The following is an 8,146-nucleotide window of genomic DNA, read 5'->3' on the forward strand; positions in this document are numbered from 1 at the left end:
TTTGTTAAAATTATCCAATGGCAAAATTCAAACACTCAAGACAGTGAAAATTTCAAGTACTGTGACTATATTAAAATTTCTTTTTAGTTGATTTAAACACTTAACATTTTCTGTTGTTTTCAGGGGGGATTGTTTGTTTGTTTGTTTGCTTTTTGAGATCCTGCATTCAAATACTTTTGCAAGTATAATGGTCACTTCAGATACTTAAAAGGATTTCAAAGCTGTCTTAATCAAGCCATGGAAGATACCAGCATGTTACATCTCAACATGATGAGAATAAAAGCTCTATAATTAGGCAGTTGAAAGTACTTTTAATCAGTTAAAATGTCATTTGGGGATTTCTGAGAGTGGTACTTATAAAATAAAAGTATTAAAGGGACATATTTAAGTGCCAGTAATATAAGAAATCACATTAATTTACTATTTTTTACACAACTAGAGCTTACCATAAATAAATTGGAACAAAACACTGTAAAATGCATGTTTATAGATTGCTATTAATGCTTTGAGTAAATATTTAATAGTGGAATATCATACTCAAGAGTAGTTACATATATTTAGAAAAGAGACAGCAGAGATTGAATAATCTGCATTTTAGTAAAAGGTAACTTTTATCTTTTTAAAGTTAATTGGAATTTAATACATACATCATATCATTCCACAGTTCTGTCACATCAAGTAGAATGTACAGTTGCTCCCACAACCAGTCTCCTGACGTTCATTTTCTACATGGACTCCTTGACATCGTGTCCCTTTTACATCCCCACCCCACCCCCACCCCCACCCCCACACTCCCATCACCACCATTGTAACCCCCTGCCCCCGAAACCCTCATTCTACTTACTGTCCCTTTAAGTTCATCCACCTGGGATTCTTATACCGGAAAACAAAAGCTTGTCACACAACTTCAAGTGGGTGACCTCCAATGATGTAATGCCTTTGTGATGCACCCTAATATGAACAAACAAAAACCAAACTAAAAACACATAGAAATTTGGTAACCACATCAAGTCCAGCCTGCATCATAGGAGGGGGTCTAGTGACCAAGTTTCAACTGTGTCAGATCTGTGCCGTTGTTCTTCAATACTGGTCTCTCCCAAGCACTCGGTTTAGAGGCCCCTTCCCTCCCATCCCTCAATTTGAGATAGAGGGAGTTCCACAAATGAATGTCCCCCCCGTCACTCATCGCCTTCTGCACACCGGATTCTCACAATTTAGGCTCTAATACTGATCCCTCCTCCTTCGACTGGGTTAGATGAATTCCAATACTTCGGTGACTGATGACAATGGGCTTTGTCCATGGGGACTTACTAGACCTCTCACGTAGATGGAGGCTGGTTTGGAGACAAGCCAATAGAAGGTAAACTTTTATGTAACAGTTGCATAACTAATAAATAATGTAGTCAAGGCTCGTGATCATTTCAAAGTGTGATTTCATCCCTGTACTTTCTAACAAATGCCCTTCTTATTCTAGCACGTTCAGGAAGAGATCCTGTCCATTACAAGTCATCACAATGATCATAAGTAAGAACAAAAGACGATGTGCTTGCAGGAGGGAGTCTGGTTCATTGATGGCCTACTGAAATCCAAATTCATGTGTTGGGGGTATAAATAATGCTAATCATCAATATCGGCTTCTTTTTCGTTTAGGCAGTTCTGGCCAATATCCTGAGTGTGTGACTAACAGGATGCAGTGTAGTCATCGCAAGCTGAGCTGCTTTCCTTTCTCACGGAGAGTAGTACTGATACATACAGGGAGGAACAAACAAGAAAATCTCTATCTTTTGAAAAAGCACGTTCCAAGTTCAGATTGGAGAACTGCTCTGTAGGTTTTTCAGAGTTGTGACCTTTCAGAAACAGATTGCGGGGCTTGTCTGCCTTGGACTCTCTGGTCTAGGGCCCCGACTGTTTGACTAGCAGTCAAGCACTTATCCCTTTGCCCCATTTAAGAATATATGAACATACATGTATATATTCCTATATGTAGCACTGTATCAAACACACAGAGAAACACATACATTTCACTGTATCAAAAATATAGTTTAACAAGCATCACTGCTCTTTTTAAAGCTTTATTTTATCATTTTTCACAGGAGCGATTTCCATGAAGGCAATGTCACGTAGAAAGAATGGCTCTCTGGGACCCCACGGTCCAGTGCAGAAATCCAGTGTTCCTTCTCCACATGCTGTATCTTAGTCCTTCTGTGGCTCGCTTCCAAGGATTTCTGCTTGCTTCACTTATTGCCTGTGTGTGGACTAAGGTAAGGCAGGCTGATACCGGTATAAATAACCACAGGGACGAAGATGATAAACAAGGTAGTCTAACTCATACATCAGTGGAGGGAAAACAAATTGCCAAACCAGAGCCGTATCTGGACCCTCTAGAGCAGTGGTTCTCAACCTTCCTCATGCCGTGACCCTTTCATACAGTTCCTCATGGTGTGGTGACTCCCCAACTATAATATTGTTTTCGTTGTTACTGCATCACTGTAATTTTGCTACTATTATGAATCCGGGCGACCCCTGTGAAAGGATCATTCGACCCCCAAAGGGTCATGGCCCACAGGTAGAAAACCACTGCTCTAGAGGAAGATAATAACTATATCTCCAGTACCAAAATATTCTTGGTAGGAAGCCTCTGATTAAATGGTATTCTGGCAAATGGGGATGGAAGGTGTCTTTTCCAGTGGGGTCTCTGGAATCCCCCGTGTTCCTCTAAGGTCTCCAGGCATACCCCTAGTTGGAAGTCTTCAGTGGGGTGCCTATTGTTTCCGATGCACCCACACACCTCATCAAGGCTTCCTTGCCTGGCACACACACAGCTTTTCCACGTGCATACCCTGCTTCACACACGAGCTAAATCTTTTCCCAAAGAAAATAGGTCCTCCAGGATCACAATTTGTGAGAAACCATCTTAAATTGTCCAATATTATGAAGGTGTCATCGTCTTCTTTCAGCAGCCAATCCAAGTGATGGTCAGGAACCTACTGACAGGCTCTGAGAGTTTCCAGGTACCAGTTGGCCTCGTCCTTCTTTCGGTTGTGGTCCCAAGGTGGGGAAGTCTTCGTTGCCTGGGAACTCGGAAACAGCGCTTTATGGCACTGCCGGGCCCTGTGGCTTCCCCGGGCGCTGTCCTCGGCTTTTGAGGCGCTGTCACGATCCTGCAGAAGACGAACTTCCTGGTGTCCTTGGTTCAGCGACATGGACGATCTCCCTGGCGATACACTCGGTTTCTCGTCTCCCAGACACCGTTCGAAGGCAAAGATAAAGACGAGGCTGGGTGTTACTCTGTTCTTCCACAAAATACTAGAGTTGAGAACTTAGCAAAATTTCAACTGCGAACCCACCAGAGAAAGAGTCAAAATAGACAGCCAAGAGGCCATCTATTCGGGAAAGCCTTTTTCTGATATCCATGGTGATTCTCTTTTGATCCTGCTTGAGGAGCAGCAAATAAAGATGCAGGGGACCGGGATGTCTGGGCTCCAGACAACAGCCCTGGTGGAGCGCTGCATGGTGGGTGCTGCAGCTCTGTGTGTGAAGGGGTGATTCTGTTCTACTTTATATAAGCAAGTACATATTGCCATTCTATTTGCTACTCCGCTGTTCTGTATCATCTGTTAAGTCAAGTAGAGACTATATAATATGGGCTCAAATAATAAATGAGAACTGTTGAGATAAAATATATTGCTAAATAATTTTAAGAAGCTAAGCCCGTTAATAACGGAAATACAAAAACTTTTCCCACCCCCATGGTGGAATTCTTTTTTATTAGTTGGGATTTAATACATAAATCATATCTTTCTACACTTCAGTCATGTCACGTAGAATGTATACAATTGCTACCACAATCAGTTTTCAAACATTGTTTTTCTACATGGATTCCTTGACATCATCTCCCTTTTAAGCAACCTCCATCACTGTCCCCCTGACCCCCTTATTCGACTTGCTGTCCCTATAGGTTCATCCGTCCTGGATTCCATCTACTGAAAAACGGAAAAGCATGTAAGACAGCTGCAAGAGGGTGGCCTCCATTGACATAACACCTCTGAGACACACTCAAACTATGAATTAACAAAAAGCAAACAAAACAGTACAAACAACAACAAAAAAAACACCAGAAATTTTGGAAACCAGATCAGGGTCCAACCTGCATTAAAAATGGGGGGTGGGGGTGGAGGAGTCTACTGACAAAATTTTAACTGTTCAGGTCAGATTTATGCCTTTGATCTTCTTTCTATACTCCTCTCTCCCAAACACTCTGTTTAGTGACCACTTTCCTCCCATCCCTCAATGTCAGATAGCGTTCTCCAGGGGTTTATTTCCTATGCAGTTCCATAAATGAAGGGGAGGCTCCTGCTGTCATCCATCACCTGCTGCACACCGGAGTCTCACAATTTAGGCTATGACATTTCCTGCATTTGACTTTGCTTCTGGCTGCTTGTTTGGAGACAAGACTTTAAGACCCCAGATGCTATTTTATCTGACAGCCAGGCACCATCTAATTTCTTTGCCACATTTTGCTATAGCACCCTATCATCTGTTTTCCCTTACTGAGGGTGAGTATCAAGGACGGTCATGATGTAAGAACTAATTGTTCTTAAGTTGGAGCTAGGAATTAGTGCAAGCCCAAAACCCATTCCTGGATTTATGGGCTTTTTGGCTTGGTCTTTTTTTTTTTTTTGCTGCAACTTGGGAGTTAATACATATGAGGCAGTACGCCCTCGAACAGGGAATTATGCTGGGCGGCCTGGAGCTTTCTTAGTATGCATTTTTTTTCCCACTAGGCAAGCATCGAGCAATACTCTCTAAGTTAGTGCACCTACTGGTGTCACCTGGGAAGGTTATCTCTGGTCACAGGGAAATTTTTTTGTAAAAGCTGTTTCATTCAAACCTCATTTTTTGTGATGGCTGGTTTAAGAGAACAGTGTGCAGCTGTGAAATTTTGTTTTCTGATCAGGAAAAATGTCACAAAAACTGTTGTGTGTGATGTTAAACACAGCTTACAAGGACAGGGCGATTGAAAAACCTCAAGTGTATGAGTAGTTTTCTTGTTTCAAAAAAGGTGAAGTGTCGATTGATGACAAACCATTTTCTGGATGCCCGTCATCTTCCTAAATGGGTGAGAATGTGTTGGCTCATATTGCATTTGGAGTTTATTCCACCAGATCATACTGTTAACCAAGCTTTCTATTTAGAGGTTCTGAAAAGATTGCATAACACTGTGCAACAAAAAAGGCCTGATTTGTCGCAGACAAGGGGTTGGTTTTTCCACCAGGACAATGCAACTGCTCACACAGCCATCTCAGTGCACCAGTTTGGGCAAAAAAACAGCCTGCCTCTCTTGCCCCATGCACCTGACTCACCTGACCTCTTTCTGGGTGACTTACTTTTGTTTCTGTGAATGAAGAGGGACATAAAAGGACAGCAATTTGACAACATAGAAGGTGAACAAAAAACAAGGAAGGTGCTGTCAGTCATCCAAACAGATGAGTTTGAAAAAAATGTTTCCAAGAAAGGAATCACAGGTTTAACAAATTTATTAAGTGTAATGGAGAGCACTCTGATGGGATAGAATTGCTTTGTAAAAAATTTTTAAATACATAGCTTTGAAAAAAATTCCTTTTTGGAGGGGCACCCCATCATATGTCATAGCATTCTGTAGTTCAATCAAGCCGAATAGAATTGCACAATTGCTTCCATAATCACTCTCCAAACATACTTTGCCTTCCTGGGTTCCTTGACATCATCTCCCTTTATTTCCCCCACCCTCTACCTTCCCCCATGCCCCTAAAACCCTTGTTCTATTTGCTTTCCCTGTAGGTTTCATTTACTGAAAAACAGAGAAACAAGTAACACAGCTGCAAGAGGGTGACTCCCAATGGCTGCACGCCTCTTAGATACACCCTAATATGAACCAGCAGAAGCAAGCTATACGATCTTTTGATAAGCATCAGAAACATCGAACTTAACTTTCACCTTTCTGTTTTATGTTCACAACAAGCTAAAATAGGCTTAATTTTTATGTCTAAATATATTATGTTTCAGACTGATTTTTCTCTGCTATTCTGAACTTTATTTAGTTGGCAACTTGATGAGTCCAGACCTGACAAGGAAGGAGTCTGGGAGACTCTATCAAATGGATTCAGAATCTCATTCTGTACTTCATAATAAGCTTCATCAATTAATTGTACGACAAAAGCAACTTTGAAGAACAATAACATCTTTTGAAAATATTGTCATAATAGACTTAGATTGTCTGAAAATACTTTTGAAAATTGTTCTTGAAACATTCATATTTATAACTTAAGTTTTAAATGACTTCCATTTAAAAGTGGTCTAATGACAGGAACAGTATCATAGCTTGGAGACCCATACTATTGTGAACCATCTACAGTAAAGCTGGAATAAAGTACTAATGAGGCCTTTTCTATAACCCTGGAACCACTGTACATTAGAAACAGAGGTGTAGAGAGTATATTTCTTTCTCAAACCTCAGTTATGAGCAAACTTTCAAATCAGTTCATCTCTTGCCATCAATCCAGTCAGGGCTTAAAGAGTAGAGGGAGATTTTAAATGCTGTGTATATGGTTAGTATCTTTGTCTTTTGATAAGTTGAGGATAATTATCCTCATTCTTATTTAAATAAAATCAGTTTGGGATAAAAATGCTATGCCTAAGGGTCCCTTTTGCTGAAAAGCAACATGCCTTTATTATATTTAAGGGAATAAATAAGGGAATAAATAAGATCTGTATGCACATAAAATCAGGTGAGATTCAGCTGCTTTTTCTCACCTTACCCACAGTCCAAATAAAAATAAAATTTCTGAGTAAAGGGAGATGTGTGGACTGAATTTCAGGCAGTCTCTGGATTATAATTGTCCAACCTACAGACAAGTTCTCCTTGAACTTTTAAGCAGGGCATTCAGCCTATTCAAACCGGTTCTGTCTTGGCCAATGAAGCAAAAACAAAAACAGACCTGACATTTTACGGTTTGGACAATTCATTGCAGTAGCTGGAAAGGTGGGAATGGTGGATTGAAGCCCTGAAATAGGTGCAGGGAGCGCTTTCTGGAGCCTGATACATGAGATTTAATGATCGGCAGAACACACATGTTCAAAGTACTGTAGCTGGTCAGTGTCTTTGAGTACAACACCACCACCTTTAATAGGGCAGTGCGGTTCTGGCTCAAAATCCACTTAATTTCCATGTAAAGTTGCCTTCACTGTGGAACACAGAACCAGCCCGTACTCTCGAAAAAAATTCTTCATCACAATCACTTTCACTTGCTTCACAAATAGCTTTTAAATCATCAAAAGTACTTTGAGCTGTTTCGTCCACTAAAGCAACTCACTAAAGTCACTGCCATTGACTGGAATCCCACACAGCAACCCCATAGGACAGGGTGGACTGCCCCTGTGGGGTTTGAGATTGAAACCCTTTATTTTTAATAGTTTTATTGGCATATACTTCATATGTCATACAATGTAATCATTCAATCATGTTAAGAAAAGTTGTGCAATCATTACCACAATCAATTTCAGACCATTTTCTTCTTTTCCTCGTTGTTGTTAGTGTCCCATTTCCCCACCCTCCCTGCCATGCCCCTAGGCAATTATCAATCCAGTTCCTGCTTCCATAGCTCTATCTCACCTGGATTTCATAGACAGAAAATCATGCAAAACTCAAACAGGAAGCAAACAAACCAACAACAATGGCTAGACAAAACACATAAAAACCTCAATAAAAAAGAAGGCAGAAAATATTTTTAAAAACCTGGAGGCTACAGGTGTACATAGGTGCTTGACTCAATGGATGTATGTATGGACTGTGATAAGAAATGTACGAGCCCTCAATAAAATAATTTTTAAAAAAAAGAATAATGAAGGTAACAAATGTACAAATGTACAAATGCGCTTTATACAATTGATGGATGTATGGATTGTGATGAGTTGTATGAGCCCCCAACAAAAAAGAAACCTGGAGCAAATTTAAAATTAGTCCAAGGGGACATAAAATGATAAGATATCACCTTTTAAACTGACTACAGCTGCCATCATTGACTTCACAATGTTCTTTCTGAAAGTGAGGCTATTCGCATCCCTTGGCTTTGGTCACAGGGGATTCACTGGAGGCGTAACCCATATG

At 40.5% G+C, this 8,146-nt stretch overlaps 1 pseudogene; it reads right to left on the bottom strand.

The window, feature by feature from the left end:
• Positions 1-857: 857 nt before the first annotated feature.
• LOC123521816 lies at positions 858-3,203 on the bottom strand (annotated as a pseudogene).
• Positions 3,204-8,146: the final 4,943 nt, after the last annotated feature.

Source organism: Echinops telfairi, unplaced genomic scaffold (genome assembly GCF_000313985.2).
Source record: "Echinops telfairi isolate 266 unplaced genomic scaffold, ASM31398v2 ScPeMD7_1;HRSCAF=3_0, whole genome shotgun sequence".
Classification (NCBI taxonomy): Eukaryota; Metazoa; Chordata; class Mammalia; order Afrosoricida; family Tenrecidae; genus Echinops; species Echinops telfairi.